This window comes from Schistocerca cancellata, chromosome 1, assembly GCF_023864275.1.
Source record: "Schistocerca cancellata isolate TAMUIC-IGC-003103 chromosome 1, iqSchCanc2.1, whole genome shotgun sequence".
Classification (NCBI taxonomy): Eukaryota; Metazoa; Arthropoda; class Insecta; order Orthoptera; family Acrididae; genus Schistocerca; species Schistocerca cancellata.
In genome coordinates, this window is record NC_064626.1 from 1,100,944,403 (window position 1) to 1,100,969,537 (window position 25,135).

The window sequence follows — 25,135 nt, forward strand, 5'->3', positions numbered from 1 at the left end:
TGAAGGACTGGTGTTTCCACGTTGTGAGTGGTGGAAAAGATTTTGTCTTTAGCAGACAGGACGATTGTTTTGTTTTGTCTTGACCACTGAACGGTGGTATCCATAAACTTTTGGCAGTGACTTGTTAAGTGTGCTTTGTAAATTGCATGTGGGACGCTTGGTATACTTAAAGCGGACAGTTGTCATTTGGTGACTAATTATTGTATGAACACAAGAAACTAAAGTGGGACATTGACATTTGCATTTGTAGTAGGAGACATTTCTTTAATTGGTGCGAGAATAAGTGCTGTTTGTTGGAACTTACGACTTTTAATTACACCATGAACTGAAAGGACAGAACCGTGGGTAATAGTAGTTGTAGGGCCATTTCTGGACGACCAGATTCGTGTGGATGGTACTCTGAGAGTGACTATGACATTTGTGTTTCATGTGAGGTACAGTTTACTGTTCAGTGCGTGCTCAAAATGCCGATTTGAGTGACCTAAAGTCTTTCGTCCGGGTAACCATGGGAGAGCTTTGACACCGAGACAGTGTTTCTAGGGAACCTGTCTGCAACTTTTTTGACCCCAAGAAAATCACAGAATGAAATGATTCCGTGTGACCCGCAAGATAGGGAATAATGTATTTGTACTTGTAATTCTGTAAATTTTTTTTATATGTTTCATTCCTAAAGGGACAGCAAGTGAAATTGTATTTCATTAACATTTGTGTTTAGAATAATTAGTGTTTGTTTTGTTTCTTCTGGGCTACCAGTTCACGCAGCATGTTTATTAGAAAATTTGGTACAATGATGCTTTAATTATTAGCCAGTGGCGCAATACTAACGTAGCGGCTCTTGTTGCATAGGTCAGGAAGGTTGTCACAGGGGACAAGAGTTTGCATTGCACAACAAATATCGGAATTAATTGATGCATTTTGATGTCGTGGACAGTAATGATCTTGTTGATGTGCTGACTGAAGCCACTTATTTTCATTATCACAGTGGTGATATTTCACATTAAAGTGTAACGAAGGCTAGTCAAAATGCAAGTTCTTGTCGTACAAATGTGTAACAACAGAGAAATGAGTAGTAGAGTAAGATACGAGAGCTACTGGTGGATTCAAGCACTTATTGCTAAACTATTTACTGCGTGTATTGATCAAAGTTGATGGACTGACTGGCTCAGCAGCAGGTATTTGTACTGGTGGACAAGGATAAGGTTAAACTCACAGTCGAGTTGTGGTGGCAATTGCTTAAGTGATGATAGTTAACGAGGTATGACGTGATTTCTTAGGTTGACTATATTACATAACGAGTATGTAACTTGTGGTATATTTCATTGTTTTTCGTCTCAGTTTTATTTCTCTGTAGGTTTGATGTGTATTTTAGAGTACTGATATGGAGCCTGACTTCTACATGTAACTAGTGTACGCAGTTTTTTTTTCTTTTGTTGATTTTGTTTTGTATTTAGACATTACCGTGTAAAGATTATTACAACGCAATTTATGAATGTCAGATTACTTGTTCTGTGTTTGGACGGTGAGCTATTTAAAATTTCATGAGTACAATTAGTATTTTTTTTATTTGTCATAGAATTAGTGAAAGTTTAGATTACTCATAAAAATAACGAAGATCCCAGTAACTAAGCAAATTTTTACCTCAACATTATTTTTTGTTGGTATGATGTAATGTTTCATTTGTCATGTGGAATGTTGTAAATTTGTATGTGTACGTTACTCCGGATTGTGGAGAGTACAATAATGTAACAACTGTGTCAATAATTTGGTAAAGTAACAGCATTTGGTCGTCTATTTGAGGTCACCAGGGGCTAAGGTCTCCTCCTGCTTACTTTGATGACTTGCTACCTTTGTTCTAATACAGTTTTCTTAAAAAAATGTTTGGAACTACCCTCGAATTGCTATGATAGCACTGTGCCATTTATTTCTGCATGGGTAGCCGGTGGTGAAAGGGTACAGTACCACACGACATTGAAAATAGGTACAACATACTTCATTATTTTTGTCAGAACAACACATTTTTTTTGTAAAATAACTCAATTTCAATTAATACAGCGAAGCCGGATACCAGTGTAGGAAAGAATGACAATTTATTTATTTAATTTATCAGATGTGCACTCCCACAAAATAAATCCCTACATCCAGTTTGGTGAGATCTGTGAAATGAATGAATGTATGGTCGTCTGCTAACTGCAGATAGTGAATGTGAATATATGATCATCTTTGAGACGATCCTTTGGTCACCTTTGGTGGGACCAAAGAGATGAAATTTACCTGAGCTTTGAGCGCCTGAAATGTGGCTGACCAATACGGTAGCAAGGTGCTCTCCCACTTCGACAGAGGTGCGAGAGAACCTGAAGAACGGCCATGTTCCAGCACTCTGCCGCTGGATCTTGTGCTATTTAGACCTGTCTTAGTTGTGCTCTGTAAAGACAAAAGAGTGGAGACATGGTATGCATGTGGAATATTTAAGAGTAGTTTGAAATAATAATTTCTCTATTTCAGGAACTTTTGTGGGGAGAATTAAATGTCAGGCAGGTAATATTAATGAGATTGTAGTAATCTTCGGAAGTGACCAATGGTCACAATGAAACCACGTGTAGCAATAAGTTGAAATACTTCCATGTGCTTAAGTTAAGCTGAATTACTAGCGTGTGTACAATAAGTTGAAATATTTAAGAAATAGCGTGTGTACCATAAGTTCAAATATTTAAGAAATGGCGTGTGCAGGACTTGAAATTAGAAACGAGTACTTCCACGTGGTGAGTACTGTGTGAGTCTCAAACTGTGTATGAGACAAAAGATAAAGAGAAGTACTCGTCCATGGTATCAGTTGAGGACTCGCGTGTGTGATGAATACGTTCTTAATATTACTTTGCATGATATGATTCCGTGTGACGCTAGATTCAAACTCAGAGAAAGAAGCAAGGTGAGTCGGCCGTCTATCCAGCAACGCCACTTGGCATGCATTGCACAGGAAGACGTGCATGTACACTCCTGGAAATTGAAATAAGAACACCGTGAATTCATTGTCCCAGGAAGGGGAAACTTTATTGACACATTCCTGGGGTCAGATACATCACATGATCACACTGACTGAACCACAGGCACATAGACACAGGCAACAGAGCATGCACAATGTCGGCACTAGTACAGTGTATATCCACCTTTCGCAGCAATGCAGGCTGCTATTCTCCCATGTAGACGATCGTATAGATGCAGGATGTAGTCCTGTGGAACGGCTTGCCATGCCATTTCCACCTGGCGCCTCAGTTGGACCAGCGCTTGTGCAGACCGCGTGAGACGACGCTTCATCCAGTCCCAAACATGCTCAATGGGGGACAGATCCGGAGATCTTGCTGGCCAGGGTAGTTGACTTACACCTTCTAGAGCACGTTGGGTGGCACGGGATACATGCGGACGTGCATTGTCCTGTTGGAACAGCAAGTTCCCTTGCCGGTCTTGGAATGGTAGAACGATGGGTTCGATGACGGTTTGGATGTACCGTGCACTATTCAGTGTCCCCTCGACGAACACCAGTGGTGTACGGCCAGTGTAGGAGATCGCTCCCCACACCATGATGCCGGGTGTTGGCCCTGTGTGCCTCGGTCGTATGCAGTCCTGATTGTGGCGCTCACCTGCACGGCGCCAAACACGCATACGACCATCATTGGCACCAAGGCAGAAGCGACTCTCATCGCTGAAGACGACACGTCTCCATTCGTCCCTCCATTCACGCCTGTCGCGACACCACTGGAGGCGGGCTGCACGATGTTGGGGCGTGAGCGGAAGACGGCCTAACGGTGTGCGGGACCGTAGCCCAGCTTCATGGAGACGGTTGCGAATGGTCTTCGCCGATACCCCAGGAGCAACAGTGTCCCTAATTTGCTGGGAAGTGGCGGTGCGGTCCCCTACGACACTGCATAGGAACCTACGGTCTTGGCGTGCATCCGTGCGTCGCTGCGGTCCGGTCCCAGGTCGACGGGCACGTGCACCTTCCGCCGACCACTGGCGACAACATCGATGTACTGTGGAGACCTCACGCCCCACGTGTTGAGCAATTCGGTGGTACGTCCACCCGGCCTCCCGCATGCCCACTATACGCCCTCGCTCATAGTCCGTCAACTGCACATACGGTTCACGTCCACGCTGTCGCGGCATGCTACCAGTGTTAAAGACTGCGATGGAGCTCCGTATGCCACGGCAAACTGGCTGACACTGACGGCGGCGGTGCACAAATGCTGCGCAGCTAGCGCCATTCGACGGCCAACACCGCGGTTCCAGGTGTGTCCGCTGTGCCGTGCGTGTGATCATTGCTTGTACAGCCCTCTCGCAGTGTCTAGAGCAGGTATGGGGGTCTGACACACCGGTGTCAATGTGTTCTTTTTTCCATTTCCAGGAGTGTATCTCCAGAGTTCATAGTAGGAAAGTAGAATTACGAAGTGGGGCAGTGTCGTGTGAAACTGGGATAAATATTAATTGAAGTGGGAAAGCTGAAAGTGATAATGTTGTGACTAATCGCTGTGTAGTATTTCATATTGTAGTGTGGTGTATGTCATGTAGTTTGGGTATGTGTGGTTTGCATGGGAGAGTAGCGAGGTAGTTTCAAAAGATTAGTGGGTTATGTGTGTTCCTTTTGTACTGCGCGGTCTGGAGGAAAGTTTCGTGATGATGATTGTGAGAGTCGAAGTGTGAGAAATAATAAAAGATCCACCATCCTATCCAGAAAGTGCACTGTAGCGTTAAATAATTACGAGACCATAAGGTAGAGAATCACCAATGTAAAGCCATGCCCACTGGGCGGAATTTCTCATGTGTTATTGTTGTAGGTTATAGAATTTGTGTGTTTAGGTTATAGAATTTATCGGAATAAATAAGATAGTGAAAAGAAAAAGATTGTTGGACTTTTCCTTCGAATTGTATGTTGTCATGATGTCCCGAATTTATAATGTGTGCGCCATTCATATTCAGTGCGGTGGCCACGTGTTGATAAAAGCCGTTAGATAAAAGACAAAAAGAAAATGTGGTATTGCCAGTGCGTAGTGAACAGTCAAGGTTCTGTAAATTACTGATAGTCAGATGTGCGTTTCCGTTGCGTATTATTCATTCATGAGGATAATTTGTAACTTAATTGAGAGCACGAGAGTTCATATTACTCGAGATAAATAAGAATGAATCCACACGCTTGGCAGACCAGTCATCTTGCAGGCCTGTCTGCTTGCTGCCACAGTATGAGCAAGACATGTGGGTGCCTCTCAAGATGAACAGAAACGTTAATTAACTGTCTTAACTGTGATCCCTGGACATTAAAAAAGGCGTGACAGTGGTCTTAATAGTGTGTGTTATAACTACGGACGACAGTGCGTGCTCTGCAACGTGCTCCCCTGCTGGCCGGAATTTCCTGCAGTAGGGCGTTTCACTCCTCCACCACCATCGTTTAGGACTCCTGGATGGCCATTGATGCATTTGCACGTCCTGCAGTACGTCTCCTGAAAGCATCTCATACGTTTTGAATGGCAATGGAGTCGGATGAACGGGCAGACCGGTCGATTCTCCGAATATATTCTGTTCCAAGAGCTTCTCTACATGAGTTGATGGATACGGCTATGTATATTCATCCATAAAAATGAAGTCGCGGCGAATGGGCCCCGAAAAGACGCACGTGGTGGGAAAATACACTGCAGAATAGCGCTGACCGATGAGTATACCGTACTCTGTGTCATTATTATCAATGACGATGACTTCCACGACGAAGTCAAAAGATACTGCAGCACATCACTGTTCCAATTGCAGGAAATGGTACAGTGACCAAGGAGCTGCTCTCGTACTTGCAAGGACTGGTGTTAAAAGCTTCCTTAAGTCATCCTTATTTACGTTTCCTAATCACAGTTCCGTGCCTCGATGGAGAGGATGCTTAATAGAGGTATTTGAGTACCGTTCCTCAGATCGGCTTTAGTTAATGGACTCAATTTATATCGGTACCTGATGCCTCGTATCCCACATACCACACTAATGTCAACAACATCCGAGTCTTTCAGTAATGTAGGTGCGAAACTTCTGCATCTATTGACCCTTCTGTACTTGGTCCGGCGAGAAAATGAATTACTGAATATTAGAGGCTTTTAAGCGGCCTTTTAGAACGACGTGACAGTAGGAAGCACAGATCATGGCTTGAACTACTTGAGCGTCTCTACTTGAGTGTCTCTGTGATCGGAGTAAATATTATTCCACAGCCCATTAGCAACGTATCTTTCCCAAGCGACCTAATTCACAAAATCTCGGGCATAGTGCCTTATGGCAACCTGACCCTGTGAGTTGTGAAAGATGGAGCCTGAACAAGAAAAAGGACAGATTATATCTGCTGTAACCTAGCGGAGTGCAGATATCGTCCCTACATAGACGAAGTATTTCTATGGTGTCTGCTCACTAGCGCGTGTGCCGCTACGTCCGGCGTGCAGACTCAAGTGCACAGTGAAAGCGGCAGCGGCATTTGCATACCACAGTTAGGCGTAAATGCAGTTTACAGTCAGCTACTTGCAGTGGGTTAAGTGCAGAAGGCACCCTACCACGGGCAACTAATGTAAGACTCCTTGCATGCGTCCAGTAGTCGGTTGACGTCAGCCTGCCGCAGGCCCCAGCTGGAACGTGCCAATACGGCCCACAGTAGCTTTAGTTGTAGGCACTGCTCATGGATCAGTGGCTTCCAAAGGTAGAAGTTAATTGTAGGTAATGGATGACGCAAATTGGGTCGACAGCTGTTACGGAGGTTTCCCCAGTCGACGACAGGTACTCCGTGGCCGGAGCAGCTGTTAGGCCGGTATTACACTATCAAATTTCTTTGTCCAATATCTTTGTCCAATATCTTTGTCCAATATCTTTGTCAAAGATATTTAATAGTGTAATAGGGACTTTGTCAAATGTCGTCCAATATTTGATCAAATCTAGGGCCTCGCTGTATATTTGATCAAAGAAACCGCTTGTCTTCTGTTCACTGTAATGTGACATGTTACCATATGGAGCGCTAGCATCGCTGCAGCATTCTGTCGTCTGTAGTGTTTTTATAACCATTGCCGGTAAATACAATTGGTGTGTGCCGACCACTACAAAATTAATAAAGATGTCTGAAGCTGATGAGGCGCTTTACAACGTGAGGCACCCTGAATACAAAAATAGATTAAGAAGATTGGAGACCTGACCAGAACTGACCTGACCTAACCTAACCTAACCTAACATAACATAACCCTCTCCTGTAGCAAGGAATCGGAGTGTTACAAAGAGCCTATCTTCTGAAGATGTAGCAGTTCTTAAGTGAATATTGTGCTTTGTGATATGAGGATACACTTCATTGAGCACATACAGAAATGTATGCTCATCCATTCTTAAGTAATTGATGTACGACTTGACGTCTTCCACTGTAAGCTCACGTAACAAGTTTTGTTGAATGCTTTTATCGTGTCGTCGTAAAACCCACGGCTTCACCCAGATTAGATTAGTTTTTCGTTCCATAGATCCGTGCTGAGGAGATCCTCGTGGATGTGGAACATGTCGTTTTTATTTAAGCTGAAATAACAATATTAATAGTATGAATAAATACAATACACCATTTGTTTCTATTAAAAATTTCGCCAATGGAGTAGAAGGAGTTGGCTAGTAGTAAGTTTTTCAGGCTCCTTTTAAACTGATCTTTATTTCTAACTAAATTTTTTATTTTTCCTGGCAAATTATTGAAGATGAGTGTTCCTGAGTAGTGGACCCTTTTTGAACTATAGTAAGTGCTTTTAAGTCCTTGTGCAGATCATGTTTGAACTGAGTGGTTTGTTGGAAAAAGAGATATATTCTTTACGACAAATTTCATTAAGAAGTAAATATACTGAGAGGCAGTAGTTAGTATATCCAGTTCTTTGAAGAGGTTTCTGTAGGACGTCTGTGAATTTACTCCACAAATAATACGTATTACACGCTTTTGGACTCTGAAAACTTTTGTTTGACTTCAAGATTTACCCCAAACTAATATCCCATATGACATTATGGAATGAAAGTATGCAAGCTTTTTCATTTTTATGTTGCCTATGTCTGCACTCGAATTGCAAATACAGATTTGTTAAGGCCTTTCTGCAGTTCTGTGGTGTGCTCCTCCCAACTGAATTTATTATCAAGTTGTAATCCCAGGACTTTAAGACTGTCAACCTCGTATGTATGGTTCCATTTTTCCCCCACTTCTTTTTCGCATGTGCACACAATGCAATTGGGGTACGTACATCTGCTGCGGTTAATAACAAGTTGTTGTCAGCCATCTTGAACTTTGACGAAAATTTTGATGACAGTGTAATACCCCTTGTAGCGCTACGTCAAAGATCTTTGTCAAATACACTCCGGGAAATTGAAATAAGAACACCGTGAATTCATTGTCCCAGGAAGGGGAAACTTTATTGACACATTCCTGGGGTCAGATACATCACATGATCACACTGACAGAACCACAGGCACATAGACACAGGCAACAGAGCATGCACAATGTCGGCACTAGTACAGTGTATATCCACCTTTCGCAGCAATGCAGGCTGCTATTCTCCCATGGAGACGATCGTAGAGATGCTGGATGTAGTCCTGTGGAACGGCTTGCCATGCCATTTCCACCTGGCGCCTCAGTTGGACCAGCGTTCGTGCTGGACGTGCAGACCGCGTGAGACGACGCTTCATCCAGTCCCAAACATGCTCAATGGGGGACAGATCCGGAGATCTTGCTGGCCAGGGTAGTTGACTTACACCTTCTAGAGCACGTTGGGTGGCACGGGATACATGCGGACGTGCATTGTCCTGTTGGAACAGCAAGTTCCCTTGCCGGTCTAGGAATGGTAGAACGATGGGTTCGATGACGGTTTGGATGTACCGTGCACTATTCAGTGTCCCCTCGACGATCACCAGTGGTGTACGGCCAGTGTAGGAGATCGCTCCCCACACCATGATGCCGGGTGTTGGCCCTGTGTGCCTCGGTCGTATGCAGTCCTAACTGTGGCGCTCACCTGCACGGCGCCAGACACGCATACGACCATCATTGGCACCAAGGCAGAAGCGATTCTCATCGCTGAAGGCGACACGTCTCCATTCGTCCCTCCATTCACGCCTGTCGCGACACCACTGGAGGCGGGCTGCACGATGCTGGGGCGTGAGCGGAAGACGGCCTAACGGTGTGCGGGACCGTAGCCCAGCTTCATGGAGACGGTTGCGAATGGTCCTCGCCGATACCCCAGGAGCAACAGTGTCCCTAATTTGCTGGGAAGTGGCGGTGCGGTCCCCTACGGCACTGCGTAGGATCCTACGGTCTTGGCGTGCATCCGTGCGTCGCTGTGGTCCGGTCCCAGGTCGACGGGCACGTGCACCTTCCGCCGACCACTGGCGACAACATCGATGTACTGTGGAGACCTCACGCCCCACGTGTTGAGCAATTCGGCGGTACGTCCACCCGGCCTCCCGCATGCCCACTATACGCCCTCGCTCAAAGTCCGTCAACTGCACATACGGTTCACGTCCACGCTGTCGCGGCATGCTACCAGTGTTAAAGACTGCGATGGAGCTCCGTATGCCACGGCAAACTGGCTGACACTGACGGCGGCGGTGCACAAATGCTGCGCAGCTAGCGCCATTCGACGGCCAACACCGCGGTTCCTGGTGTGTCCGCTGTGCCGTGCGTGTGATCATTGCTTGTACAGCCCTCTCGCAGTGTCCGGAGCAAGTATGGTGGGTCTGACACACCGGTGTCAATGTGTTCTTTTTTCCATTTCCAGGAGTGTATATTGGACGGAATATTGGATCACATCTTTGATCAAATCTTTGACAAAGAAATTTGATAGTGTAATACCGGCCTTACTTATACTGGCTCTCACCAAAGCTATAATGAAAAGGCAACAGATCTCGTCATATACGCAGCGCGGTCAGCAAGCTTCCGGGCTGCTGTGTTGTAACAGTGATCGCTGCAGCACTGGAACGTAGGCTTCCGCCATGTCGGCTCCCATCTGTTCTGCCCCACACATCAGAACTACACAGGAAACAAGCTGGCCCGTCTAACTACAAATTGCGTAGTCCATGGGGAAGACGGCGTTGCAACGCTTCTCGCTTCTCTAAACAACCATATCTTTCCCGATGATGACTCCCGTTTAAAGAACAGTCAGCTGTTTTAGTTCAGTAATGTGACAAGAGAATTTCGGAATTCAGAACTGCCATTACTGCAGAGCTTCCTTTTGTAGACTTTATGTTACGACCTGAGTATCTTTCACAACACAGGTAAATTGAGGCCCTAGATATCGCGAATCGTCAGCTCTTCCAGGGCGACAATTACTGAACTACATAAATTATAATCGTCATAACTTCTGAAAGGTTTGCATTAAGACACTCAAACCGCACGGTTGGCCACGGGTATGGTGGGAATTGGTATGCACATGGTTTGATTTAGCCCACTTTTATTTAGATGTGTTCCTCAATAAGCAAAATTGGCGCATTTCGGGTCTGAGAATCCGCATTTCGCGATCGAGAAGTCTCTTTCCCCTCAACGGGTGACTGTGTGGTGTGCAACGCCAAGAAAGTGTATGATGTCCTCGAAGAGCATTTTGGGGACCACATTCTGAATCCGGGGCGCCCAGAGGCCAATGGCATTGGCCTCGATTGGTCGCCTTATTCTCCAGTTCTGAACACCATGAGACTCCTTTCTGTGGGGCTATGTTACAGACAAGGTTTACAGCAATAACCCGAAAACCCCTGCTGAGCTGAAACCAGTCATTTAGGAGGCCATTAGCAGCATCGGTGTTCCAACACTTCAGCAAATCATGGAGAATTTCGCTATTCGCCTGCGCCACATCATTGCCAATTGCAGGCATATCGAACATGTCATAAACTAAATCCGAATATCTATATTGACATTTACATTTTGAATGAAGTGTGTACATTCGGTATCTTTTAACTAATTTACTTTTCTTTATTCATATAGTTCAGTAACTGTCATCCTGCAGTTAAGAACGCAACGTTATGGTTACGTACAAAGCAAAATTTTCAAGCGTAGATCATAAAGTGAAATTAATGTATTAATTTATTACCTAATACCTGAGGCACTTACTGAGAACAAGAGAAACCAGTATGCTCTTATCAGACTCAGATTTTGTGCAAAATTTGGGTACATCCAAGTAGTGTTTGGAATGCCATAACCATCCTCTGAAGAAAGTGGTTGATTTTGTATTTTACCAAAACTTCTATGGTCCACCCAATAACACCGCTAAGTTTGTGAAATCCATCCCGTGTAGGAAAAATGGCTCTGAGCAGTATGGGACTTAACTTCGGAGGACATCAGTGCCCTAGCACTTAGAATTACTTACACCTAACTAACCTAAGGACATCACACACATCCATGCCCGAAGCAAGATTCGAACCTGCAACCGTAGCGGTCGCGCGGTTCCAGACTGAAGCGCCTAGCACCGCTCGGCCACACCGGCTAGCACCGAGTAGGACTAACAGGCAACACTGAAGATATACAATAGAGTGGAACGTGATTGATCATAGTTTTGCTTGACCAATGACACAGAAAGATCGAAATTAAAAAAAAAAAAAAATAACTGCTGGGACCTTCGAACTCAACACCAACTATCACACGAAAGTCGACTCTGAAAGTGTGCGAAAAATGGGGAATTCTTACACTGCTGCAGTGAGATCGGAAACACAAGATTAAACGAGTTATAGCGAGTACACAGACATTTAATCAGTCTTATGATGCTTCATAAGCACGTGGGACTGTAACCAGCCTTAATGGGGTGTTACAACAGGAAGCATCCTCCACCATGCACCAGAGTGTATTTAGAGTGTAGGTGCAGGGGTTTTCACTTTATATGGACCACCTTTTCGACGAGAAAATTGAACGATAGTCGAAACTGAGACAAGTTTGAACACTTACTCGTATTAAGGGAGAGTATTGTACGGGGTGGCCTAGCGGTTCCAGGCGCTTCAGTCTAGAACCGCGCGACCGCTACGGTCGCAGATTCGAATCCTGCCTCGGGCATGGGTGTGTGTGATGTCCTTAGGTTAGTTAGGTTTAAGTAGTACTAAGTTTTAGGGGACTGATGACCACCGAAGTTAAGTCCCATAGTGCTCAGAGCCATTTGAACCATTTTTGAGAGTATTGTACTCAGGGGATAGTGTACATGAAAGCACTTGATCTTCCGTCTAGTACCTAAGTTTACAATCACGTGAAGGAATGTGCACTACAAACTGCCGTAACAAGTTTTCACCAGTTCCTACAGTTTTCGTTTCTAGCAGACATTAGATTGTATTTTGTGCACCATACGGAAATATCTCGAGTTCTACATATTTAAGTATAGTATAACAGATTCATCCATCCATGAACCCTACATCCGGCCGTTGATGGGGAGGATTGTGTACCTCAGCAGTAGAGATAGCCGTACTGCAAGTGCAACCACAACGAAGGGGTATCTGTTCAAAGGTCAGACAAAAGTGTGGTTCCTGAAGAGCGACAGCAGCCTTTTCAGTAGTTGCAGGGGCAACAGTCTGGATGACAGACTGATCTGGCCTTGTAAATTAACCAAAACGGCCTTTCTTTGTTGATACTGCGAACCGCCGAAATCAAGAGGAAACTACAGCCGTAATTTTTTCCGAGGGCATGCAGCTTCACTGTATGGTTATATGATGATGATAATGATGATGATGATGAGACTGTCTTGGGCAAAATATTCCCAAGGTAAAATAGTCCCCCCATTCGGATCTCCGGTCGAGGACTACTCAAGAGGACATCAAGATCAGGAGAAACATAATTGGCGTTCTACGGATCGGAGCATGGAATGTCAGATCCCTTAATCGGCCAAGTAGATTCGAAAATTTAAAAAGAGAAGTTGATATATTAAAGTTAGATATAGTGGGAATTATTGAAATTCGGTGGCAGGATGAGCAAGACTTCTGGTCAGGTGAACACATGGTTATAAATACAAAATCAAAAAGGGTAATGCAAGAGTGGGTTTAATAATGAATAAAAATTAGGAGTGCGGGTAAACTACTAGAAACAACATATTGAAAGCATTATTGTAGCCAAGATAGACACGAAGGCCACGACTACCTCAGTAGTACAATTTTATATGCCAACTAGCTCCGCAGATGACGAAGAGATTCAAGAAATGTATGATGACATAAAAGAAATTATTCAGACAGTGAAGGGACACGAAAATTTAATAGTCATGAGGGACTGGAATTCGATAGTAGAAGAAGGAAGAGAAGGAAAAGTAGCAGGTGAATATGGAATGGGGGTAAGGAATGAAAGAGGAAACCGCCTGGTAGAATTTTGGACAGAACATAACTTAAACATAGCTAACACTTGGTTCCAGGAACTTGGAAGAAGGTTGTATATGTGGAAGAGACCTGGAGACACTGAAAGGTTTCAGATAGATTATATAATGGTACGACAGAGATTTAGGAACCAGGTTTTAAACTGTAAGACATTTCCAGGGGCAGATGTGGACTCTGAACGCAATCCATTGTTTAGGAACTGTAGGTTAAAACTGAAGAAACTGCAAAAAAGTGGGAATTTTAGGAGATGGGATCTGGATAAAGAAAGAATCAGACGTTGTAGAGAGTTTGAGAGAGAGCGTTAGGGAAAATTTGAAAAGAACAAGGGAAAGAAATACAGTAGAGGAGGGATGGGTAGCTTTGAGAGATGAAATAGTGAAGTCAGCAGAGGATCAAGTAGGTAAGAAGGCGAGGGCTAGTAGAAATCCTTAGGTAAGAGTGGAGATATTGAACATAATTTATGAAAGGAGAAAACATAAAAATGCAGTAAATGAAGCAGGCAAAAAGGAATACAAACGTCGCAAAAATGAGATAGACAGGAAGAGCAAAATGGGTAAGCAGGGATGGCTAGAGGACAAATGTAAGGATATAGAGGCGTATATCACTAGGGGTAAGATAGATACTGCCTACAGGAAAATTAAAGAGACCTTTGGGAAAAAGAGAAGCACTTGTGTGAATATCAAGAGCTCAGATGGAAATCCAGTTCTAAGCAAAGAAGGGAAAGCAGAAAGGTGGAAGGAGTATATAGGTGATCTGTAACAGGGAAATGTACTCCAGGGCAATATTATGGAAATGGAAGAGGACGTAGTTGAAGATGAAGTGGGAGATATGACACTGCACGAAGAATTTGACAGAGCACTGAAAGACCTAAGTCGAAACACGGCCCCGGAGTAGACAATACTCCATTAGAGCTACTGATAGCATTGGAAGAGCCAGCCATGACAAAACTCCTCCATATTTTTAACCATATGTATGAGACAGACGAAATACCTTCAGACTTCAAGAAGAATATAATAATTCCAATCCAAAAGAAAGCAGGTGTTGACAGGTGTGAAAATTACCGAACTATGATTTTAATAAGTCACGGCTGCAAAATATAGCACGAATTCCTTACATACGATTTTTAAAACTGGTAGCAGCCGACCTCGGTTAAGATCAGTTTGGATTCCGTAGAAAAGTTGGAACACGTGAGGCTATACTGACCCTAAGACTTATCTTAGAAGATAGATTAAGGAAAGGCGAACCTACATTTCTAGCATTTGTAGACTTAGAGAAAGCTTTTGACAATCTTGACTGTAATACTCCGTTTCAAATTATGGAGGTGCTATGGGTCAAATGCAGGGAGCGAAAGGCTATTTACAATTTGTACAGAAAACAAATGGCAGTTACAAGAGTCGAGGGGCAGAAAGCGAAGCAGTGGTTGGGAAGGGAGTGAGACAGGGTTGTAGCCTACCTCCGTTGTTATTCAATCTATATATTGAGCAAGCAGCAAAGGAAACAAAAGAAAAATTGGGAGTGGGAATTAAAATCGATGGAGAAATAATAAAAACTTTGATGTTTGCAGACGACGTAATTTTGTCACAGACAACAAAGGACCTGGAAAAGCATTTTAACGAAATGGACAGTGTCTTGAAAGGAGGATATAAGATGAGCATCAACACAAGCAAAATGAGGATAATGGAATGTAGTCGAATTAAATAAGGTGATGCTGAGGCATTAAGATTAGGAAATGAGACACTTACACTAGTAGATGAATTTTGCTATTCAGAGAGCAAAATAACTGAATATGGTCGAAGTAGAGAGGATATAAAATCTAGACTGGCAATGGCAAGGAAAGCATTTCTGAAGAAGAGAAGTTTATTAACATTGAGTATAGATCGAAGTGTCAGGAAGTCTTTTTTAAAGTATTTGTATGGAGTGTAGCCATGTATGTATGTGAAACATGGACGATAAACAGTTTAGACAAAAAGAGAATAGAAGCTTTCGTATGTAGTACTACCGAAGAATGCTGAAGATTGGATGGGTAGATCATGTAACTAATGAGGAGGTACTGATTAGAATTGGGGAGAAGAGGAATTTGTGGCACAACTTGACTAGAAGAAGTTATCGGTTGGTAGGACATGTTCTGAGGCATCAATGGATCACCAATTCAGTATTGGAGGGCAGCGTGGAGGGTAAAAATCGTAGATGGAGACCAAGAAATGAATTCACTAAGCTTATTCAGAAGGATGTAGGGTGCAGCAGGTACTGGGAGATGAAGAACCTTACACTGGATAAAGTAGCATGGAGAGCTGCTTTAAACCAGTGTCTGGACTGAAGACCACAACAACAACATGACAGATTGAAGCTGCCTGGAATTTATTGTTACATTTTGACTTACAGAATTTTAGATATTTTTAAAACTGGTTATATAACGTTTGGAAGTTAAGCCGTACTTCGTCGGTCGTATACGATCTTGTACCTTGAAACAGAAGAACGTCTTCTACAACGGAACATGTGGTATTTGCTAAGCAATGGGGGTTCTTTAATGTCTTTACGCTTTCACCTCTCTTGAAAATGGAAGTTCTTATTACTTTTCAGTAGGTTCAGTTACAAAATATATTTAACATCAGTCTGATTAATGTTAATGCTTCTGTTAAATTGATTTCACATACTGATTATTTGTGTGTTGTACAATCATAATGTAATACGCTGACGGCTGATTATAGTACTGACATGACTTTGGTCGTTGTAACGCTTCTATATTTCAATAGAATATTTGTTCTTACGTATAGAACCATGTTGTACCTGGGAACATGTTTTCCTATATGGGGAATACTTTTTATAATTTCAGAAAAATTTGCAGCCCATAAAAAATGAATACCATCTACATCTACATCTACATTTATACTCCGCAAGCCACCCAACGGTGTGTGGCGGAGGGCACTTTACGTGCCACTGTCATTATCTCCCTTTCCTGTTCCAGTCGCGTATGGTTCGCGGGAAGAACGACTGTCTGAAAGCCTCTGTGCGCGCTCTAATCTCTCTAATTTTACATTCGTGATCTCCTCGGGAGGTATAAGTAGGGGGGAGCAATATATTCGATACCTCATCCAGAAACGCACCCTCTCGAAACCTGGCGAGCAAGCTACACCGCGATGCAGAGCGCCTATCTTGCAGAGTCTGCCACTTGAGTTTGTTAAACATCTCCGTAACGCTATCACGGTTACCAAATAACCCTGTGACGAAACGCGCCGCTCTTCTTTGGATCTTCTCTATCTCCTCCGTCAACCCGATCTGGTACGGATCCCACACTGATGAGCAATACTCAAGTATAGGTCGAATGAGTGTTTTGTAAGCCACCTCCTTTGTTGATGGACTACATTTTCTAAGGACTCTCCCAATGAATCTCAACCTGGTACCCGCCTTACCAACAATTAATTTTATATGATCATTCCACTTCAAATCGTTCCGCACGCATACTCCCAGATATTTTACAGAGGTAACTGCTACCAGTGTTTGTTCCGTTATCATATAATCATACAATAAAGGATCCTACTTTCTATGTATTCGCAATACATTACATTTGTCTATGTTAAGGGTCAGTTGCCACTCCCTGCACCAAGTGCCTATCCGCTGCAGATCTTCCTGCATTTCGCTACAATTTTCTAATGCTGCAACTTCTCTGTATACTACAGCATCATCCGCGAAAAGCCGCATGGAACTTCCGACACTATCTACTAGGTCATTTATATATATTGTGAAAAGCAATGGTCCCATAACACTCCCCTGTGGCACGCCAGAGGTTACTTTAATGTCTGTAGACGTCTCTCCGTTGATAACAACATGCTGTGTTCTGTTTGCTAAAAACTCTTCAATCCAGCTTATAATAAACACAAGGCAACATATTAAACTGCTATTGCAGGACTGGCTACAGGTAAAAATGTGAGAAGTATTACGTGGTACAACACACTACCTGCCTATGTCTGATACATCTTCTTACAAGAAAAGAGAATCACTTTAACTGCGTGATCAGCATCCTCCCGGGACTAGAACTCACTTGGATAAGGAACATTTCTATGTTCTACGTCGACAGAAAACAAACAGTCCGTTCTAACCTGTAGCCTCTGTCCCCGGGCATACATTTTTATAGTGCTTATGCAACAAACATCCAAGGTACTGTCGGATACTAGTAATAGTATTTACCATCGCTCTTATATGTGAATTACAATACTGCTGCCAAAACTGTCCGTACTGTAAGAGAAGAATTACATAGGAACTCTGTTAGATCTGAAACTTCCTGGCAGATTAAAACTGTGTGCCCGACCGAGACTCGAACTCGGGACCTTTGCCTTTCGCGGGCAAGTGCTCTACCAACTGAGCTACCGAAGCACGACTCACGCCCGGTACTCACAGCTTTACTTCTGCCAGTACCTCGTCTCCTACCTTCCAAACTTTACAGAAGCTCTCCTGCGAACCTTGCAGAACTAGCACTCCTGAAAGAAAGGATATTGCGGAGACATGGCTTAGCCACAGCCTGGGGGATGTTTCCAGAATGAGATTTTCACTCTGCAGCGTAGTGTGCGCTGATATGAAACTTCCTGGCAGATTAAAACTGTGTGCCCGACCGAGACTCGAACTCGGGACCTTTGCCTTTCGCGGGCAAGTGCTCTACCAACTGAGCTACCGAAGCACGACTCACGCCCGGTACTCACAGCTTTACTTCTGCCAGTACCTCGTCTCCTACCTTCCAAACTTTACAGAAGCTCTCCTGCGAACCTTGCAGAACTAGCACTCCTGAAAGAAAGGATATTGCGGAGACATGGCTTAGCCACAGCCTGGGGGATGTTTCCAGAATGAGATTTTCACTCTGCAGCGGAGTGTGCGCTGATATGAAACTTCCTGGCAGATTAAAACTGTGTGCCCGACCGAGACTCGAACTCGGGACCTTTGCCTTTCGCGGGCAAGTGCTCTACCAACTGAGCTACCGTAGCACGACTCACGCCCGGTACTCACAGCTTTACTTCTGCCAGTACCTCGTCTCCTACCTTCCAAACTTTACAGAAGCTCTCCTGCGAACCTTGCAGAACTAGCTCTCCTGAAAGAAAGGATATTGCGGAGACATGGCTTAGCCACAGCCTGGGGGATGTTTCCAGAATGAGATTTTCACTCTGCAGTGGAGTGTGCGCTGATATGAAACTTCCTGGCAGATTAAAACTGTGTGCCCGACCGAGACTCGAACTCGGGACCTTTGCCTTTCGCGGGCAAGTGCTCTACCAACTGAGCTACCGAAGCACGACTCACGCCCGGTACTCACAGCTTTACTTCTGCCAGTACCTCGTCTCCTACCGTCCAAACTTTACAGAAGCTCTCCTGCGAACCTTGCAGAACTAGCACTCCTGAAAGAAAGGATATTGCGGAGACATGGCTTAGCCACAGCCAGGGGGATGTTTCCAGACTAAGATTTTCACTCTGCAGCGGAGTGTGCGCTGATATGAAACTTCCTGGCAGATTAAAACTGTGTGCCCGACCGAGACTCGAACTCGGGACCTTTGCCTTTCGCGGGCAAGTGCTCTACCAACTGAGCTACCGAAGCACGACTCACGACCGGTACTCACAGCTTTACTTCTGCCAGTACCTCGTCTCCTACCTTCCAAACTTTACAGAAGCTCTCCTGCGAACCTTGCAGAACTAGCACTCCTGAAAGAAAGGATATTGCGGAGACATGGCTTAGCCACAGCCTGGGGGATGTTTCCAGAATGAGATTTTCACTCTGCAGTGGAGTGTGCGCTGATATGAAACTTCCTGGCAGATTAAAACTGTGTGCCCGACCGAGACTCGAACTCGGGACCTTTGCCTTTCGCGGGCAAGTGCTCTACCAACTGAGCTACCGAAGCACGACTCACGCCCGGTACTCACAGCTTTACTTCTGCCAGTACCTCGTCTCCTACCGTCCAAACTTTACAGAAGCTCTCCTGCGAACCTTGCAGAACTAGCACTCCTGAAAGAAAGGATATTGCGGAGACATGGCTTAGCCACAGCCTGGGGGATGTTTCCAGACTAAGATTTTCACTCTGCAGCGGAGTGTGCGCTGATATGAAACTTCCTGGCAGATTAAAACTGTGTGCCCGACCGAGACTCGAACTCGGGACCTTTGCCTTTCGCGGGCAAGTGCTCTACCAACTGAGCTACCGAAGCACGACTCACGCCCGGTACTCACAGCTTTACTTCTGCCAGTACCTCGTCTCCTACCTTCCAAACTTTACAGAAGCTCTCCTGCGAACCTTGCAGAACTAGCACTCCTGAAAGAAAGGATATTGCGGAGACATGGCTTAGCTACAGCCTGGGGGATGTTTCCAGAATGAGATTTTCACTCTGCAGCGGAGTGTGCGCTGATATGAAACTTCCTGGCAGATCAAAACTGTGTGCCCGACCGAGACTCGAACTCGGGACCTTTGCCTTTCGCGGGCAAGTGCTCTACCAACTGAGCTACCGAAGCACGACTCACGCCCGGTACTCACAGCTTTACTTCTGCCAGTACCTCGTCTCCTACCTTCCAAACTTTACAGAAGCTCTCCTGCGAACCTTGCAGAACTAGCACTCCTGAAAGAAAGGATATTGCGGAGACATGGCTTAGCCACAGCCTGGGGGATGTTTCCAGAATGAGATTTTCACTCTGCAGCGGAGTGTGCGCTGATATGAAACTCCCTGGCAGATTAAAACTGTGTGCCCGACCGAGACTCGAACTCGGGACCTTTGCCTTTCGCGGGCAAGTGCTCTACCAACAGAGCTACCGAAGCACGACTCACGCCCGGTACTCACAGCTTTTCTTCTGCCAGTACCTCGTCTCCTACCTTCCAAACTTTACAGAAGCTCTCCTGCGAACCTTGCAGAACTAGCACTCCTGAAAGAAAGGATATTGCGGAGACATGGCTTAGCTACAGCCTGGGGGATGTTTCCAGAATGAGATTTTCACTCTGCAGCGGAGTGTGCGCTGATATGAAACTTCCTGGCAGATTAAAACTGTGTGCCCGACCGAGACTCGAACTCGGGACCTTTGCCTTTCGCGGGCAAGTGCTCTACCAACTGAGCTACCGAAGCACGACTCACGCCCGGTACTCACAGCTTTACTTCTGCCAGTACCTCGTCTCCTACCTTCCAAACTTTACAGAAGCTCTCCTGCAAACCTTGCAGAACTAGCACTCCTGAAAGAAAGGATATTGCGGAGACATGGCTTAGCCACAGCCTGGGGGATGTTTCCAGAATGAGATTTTCACTCTGCAGCGGAGTGTGCGCTGATATGAAACTTCCTGGCAGATTAAAACTGTGTGCCCGACCGAGACTCGAAATAGGGATCTTTGCCTTTCGCGGGCAAGTGCTCTACCAACTGAGCTACCGAAGCACGACTCACGCCCGGTACTCACAGCTTTACTTCTGCCAGTACCTCGTCTCCTACCTTCCAAACTTTACAGAAGCTCTCCTGCGAACCTTGCAGAACTAGCACTCCTGAAAGAAAGGATATTGCGGAGACATGGCTTAGCCACAGCCTGGGGGATGTTTCCAGAATGAGATTTTCACTCTGCAGCGGAGTGTGCGCTGATATGAAACTTCCTGGCAGATTAAAACTGTGTGCCCGACCGAGACTCGAACTCGGGACCTTTGCCTTTTAATCTGCCAGGAAGTTTCATATCAGCGCACACTCCGCTGCAGAGTGAAAATCTCATTCTGGAAACATCCTCCAGGCTGTGGCTAAGCCATGTCTCCGCAATATCCTTTCTTTCAGGAGTGCTAGTTCTGGAAGGTTCGCAGGAGTGCTTCTGTAAAGTTTGGAAGGTAGGAGACGAGGTACTGGCAGAACTAAAGTTGTGAGTACCGGGCGTGAATCGTGCTTGGGTAGCTCAGTTTGTAGAGTACTTGCCCGCGAAAGGCAAAGGTCCCGAGTTCGAGTCTCTGTCGGGCACACAGTTTTAATCTGCCAGGAAGTTTCATATCAGCGCACACTCCGCTGCAGAGTGAAAATCTCATTCTGGAAACATCCCCCAGGCTGTGGCTAAGCCATGTCTCCGCAATATCCTTTCTTTCAGGAGTGCTAGTTCTGCAAGGTTCGCAGGAGAGCTTCTGTAAAGTTTGGAAGGTAGGAGACGAGGTACTGGCAGAAGTAAAGCTGTGAGTACCTGGCGTGAGTCGTGCTTCGGTAGCTCAGTTGGTAGAGCACTTGCCCGCGAAAGGCAAATGTCCCGAGTTCGAGTCTCGGTCGGGCACACAGTTTTAATCTGCTAGGAAGTTTCATATCAGCGCACACTCCGCTGCAGAGTGAAAATCTCATTCTGGAAACATCCCCCAGGCTGTGGCTAAGCCATGTCTCCGGAATATCCTTTTTTTCAGGAGTGCTAGTTCTGCAAGGTTCGCAGGAGAGCTTCTGTAAAGTTTGGAAGGTAGGAGACGAGGTACTGGCAGAAGTAAAGCAGTGAGTACCGGGCGTGAGTCGTGCTTCGGTAGCTCAGTTGGTAGAGCACTTGCCCGGGAAAGGCAAAGGTCCCGAGTTCGAGTCTCGGTCGGGCACACAGTTTTAATCTGCCAGGAAGTTTCATATCAGCGCACACTCCGCTGCAGAGTGAAAATCTCATTCTGGAGACACCCCCCAGGCTGTGGCTAAGCCATGTCTCCGCAATATCCTTTCTTTCAGGAGTGCTAGTTCTGCAAGTTTTGCAGGAGAGCTTCTGTAAAGTTTGGAAGGTAGGAGACGAGGTACTGGCAGAAGTAAAGCTGTGAGTACCGGGCGTGAGTCGTGCTTCGGTAGCTCAGTTGGTAGAGCACTTGCCCGCGAAAGGCAAAGGTCCCGAGTTCGAGTCTCGGTCGGGCACACAGTTTTAATCTGCCAGGAAGTTTCATATCAGCGCACACGCCGCTGCAGAGTGAAAATCTCATTCTGGAAACATCCCCCAGGCTGTGGCTAAGCCATGTCTCCGCAATATCCTTTCTTTCAGGAGTGCTAGTTCTGCAAGGTTCGCAGGAGAGCTTCTGTAAAGTTTGGAAGGTAGGAGACGAGGTACTGGCAGAAGTAAAGCTGTGAGTACCGGGCGTGAGTCGTGCTTCGGTAGCTCAGTTGGTAGAGCACTTGCCCGCGAAAGGCAAAGGTCCCGAGTTCGAGTCTCGGTCGGGCACACAGTTTTAATCTGCCAGGAAGTTTCATATCAGCGCACACGCCGCTGCAGAGTGAAAATCTCATTCTGGAAACATCCCCCAGGCTGTGGCTAAGCCATGTCTCCGCAATATCCTTTCTTTCAGGAGTGCTAGTTCTGCAAGGTTCGCAGGAGAGCTTCTGTAAAGTTTGGAAGGTAGGAGACGAGGTACTGGCAGAAGTAAAGCTGTGAGTACCGGGCGTGAGTCGTGCTTCGGTAGCTCAGTTGGTAGAGCACTTGCCCGCGAAAGGCAAAGGTCCCGAGTTCGAGTCTCGGTCGGGCACACAGTTTTAACCTGCCAGGAAGTTTCATATCAGCGCACACTCCGCTGCAGAGTGAAAATCTCATTCTGGAAACATCCCCCAGGCTGTGGCTAAGCCATGTCTCCGCAATATCCTTTCTTTCAGGAGTGCTAGTTTTGCAAGGTTCGCAGGAGAGCTTCTGTAAAGTTTGGAAGGTAGGAGACGAGGTACTGGCAGAAGTAAAGCTGTGAGTACCGGGCGTGAGTCGTGCTTCAGTAGCTCAGTTGGTAGAGCACTTGCCCGCGAAAGGCAAAGGTCCCGAGTTCGAGTCTCGGTCGGGCACACAGTTTTAATCTGCCAGGAAGTTTCATATCAGCGCACACGCCGCTGCAGAGTGAAAATCTCATTCTGGAAACATCCCACAGGCTGTGGCTAAGCCATGTCTCCGCAATATCCTTTCTTTCAGGAGTGCTAGTTCTGCAAGGTTCGCAGGAGAGCTTCTGTAAAGTTTGGAAGGTAGGAGACGAGGTACTGGCAGAAGTAAAGCTGTGAGTACCGGGCGTGAGTCGTGCTTCGGTAGCTCAGTTGGTAGAGCACTTGCCCGCGAAAGGCAAAGTTCCGGAGTTCGAGTCTCGGTCGGGCACACAGTTTTAATCTGCCAGGAAGTTTCATATCAGCGCACACGCCGCTGCAGAGTGAAAATCTCATTGTGGAAACATCCCCCAGGCTGTGGCTAAGCCATGTCTCCGCAATATCCTTTCTTTCAGGAGTGCTAGTTCTGCAAGTTTCGCAGGAGAGCTTCTGTAAAGTTTGGAAGGTAGGAGACGAGGTACTGGCAGAAGTAAAGCTGTGAGTACCGGGCGTGAGTCGTGCTTCGGTAGCTCAGTTGGTAGAGCACTTGCCCGCGAAAGGCAAAGGTCCCGAGTTGGAGTCTCGGTCGGGCACACAGTTTTAATCTGCCAGGAAGTTTCATATCAGCGCACACTCCGCTGCAGAGTGAAAATCTCATTCTGGAATCATCCCCCAGGCTGTTTCTAAGCCATGTCTCCGCAATATCCTTTCTTTCAGGAGTGCTGTTTCTGCAAGGTTCGCAGGAGAGCTTCTGTAAAGTTTGGAAGGTAGGAGACGAGGTACTGGCAGAAGTAAAGCTGTGAGTACCGGGCGTGAGTCGTGCTTCGGTAGCTCAGTTGGTAGAGCACTTGCCCGCGAAAGGCAAAGGTCCCGAGTTCGAGTCTCGGTCGGGCACACAGTTTTAATCTGCCAGGAAGTTTCATATCAGCGCACACTCCGCTGCAGAGTGAAATTCTCAGTCTGGATACATCCCCCAGGCTGTGGCTAAGCCATGTCTCCGCAATATCCTTTCTTTCAGGAGTGCTAGTTCTGCAAGGTTCGCAGGAGAGCTTCTGTAAAGTTTGGAAGGTAGGAGACGAGGTACTGGCAGAAGTAAAGCTGTGAGTACCGGGCGTGAGTCGTGCTTCGGTAGCTCAGTTGGTAGAGCACTTGCCCGCGAAAGGCAAAGGTCCCGAGTTCGAGTCTCGGTCGGGCACACAGTTTTAACCTGCCAGGAAGTTTCATATCAGCGCACACTCCGCTGCAGAGTGAAAATCTCTTTCTGGAAACATCCCCCAGGCTGTGGCTAAGCCATGTCTCCGCAATATCCTTTCTTTCAGGAGTGCTAGTTTTGCAAGGTTCGCAGGAGAGCTTCTGTAAAGTTTGGAAGGTAGGAGACGAGGTACTGGCAGAAGTAAAGCTGTGAGTACCGGGCGTGAGTCGTGCTTCAGTAGCTCAGTTGGTAGAGCACTTGCCCGCGAAAGGCAAAGGTCCCGAGTTCGAGTCTCGGTCGGGCACACAGTTTTAATCTGCCAGGAAGTTTCATATCAGCGCACACGCCGCTGCAGAGTGAAAATCTCATTCTGGAAACATCCCCCAGGCTGTGGCTAAGCCATGTCTCCGCAATATCCTTTCTTTCAGGAGTGCTAGTTCTGCAAGGTTCGCAGGAGAGCTTCTGTAAAGTTTGGAAGGTAGGAGACGAGGTACTGGCAGAAGTAAAGCAGTGAGTACCGGGCGTGAGTCGTGCTTCGGTAGCTCAGTTGGCAGAGCACTTGCCCGCGAAAGGCAAAGTTCCGGAGTTCGAGTCTCGGTCGGGCACACAGTTTTAATCTGCCAGGAAGTTTCATATCAGCGCACACGCCGCTGCAGAGTGAAAATCTCATTGTGGAAACATCCCCCAGGCTGTGGCTAAGCCATGTCTCCGCAATATCCTTTCTTTCAGGAGTGCTAGTTCTGCAAGTTTCGCAGGAGAGCTTCTGTAAAGTTTGGAAGGTAGGAGACGAGGTACTGGCAGAAGTAAAACTGTGAGTACCGGGCGTGAGTCGTGCTTCGGTAGCTCAGTTGGTAGAG

General features: G+C 45.9%; 1 non-coding gene across 1 annotated transcript; it reads left to right on the forward strand.

Moving 5' to 3' along the window:
- The first annotated feature begins 21,799 nt into the window (after window positions 1-21,799).
- Trnas-gga (transfer RNA serine (anticodon GGA)) lies at window positions 21,800-21,874 on the forward strand. The gene has a single exon. It is a non-coding gene; the product is annotated as a tRNA-Ser (tRNA).
- The last annotated feature ends 3,261 nt before the right edge of the window (window positions 21,875-25,135 follow it).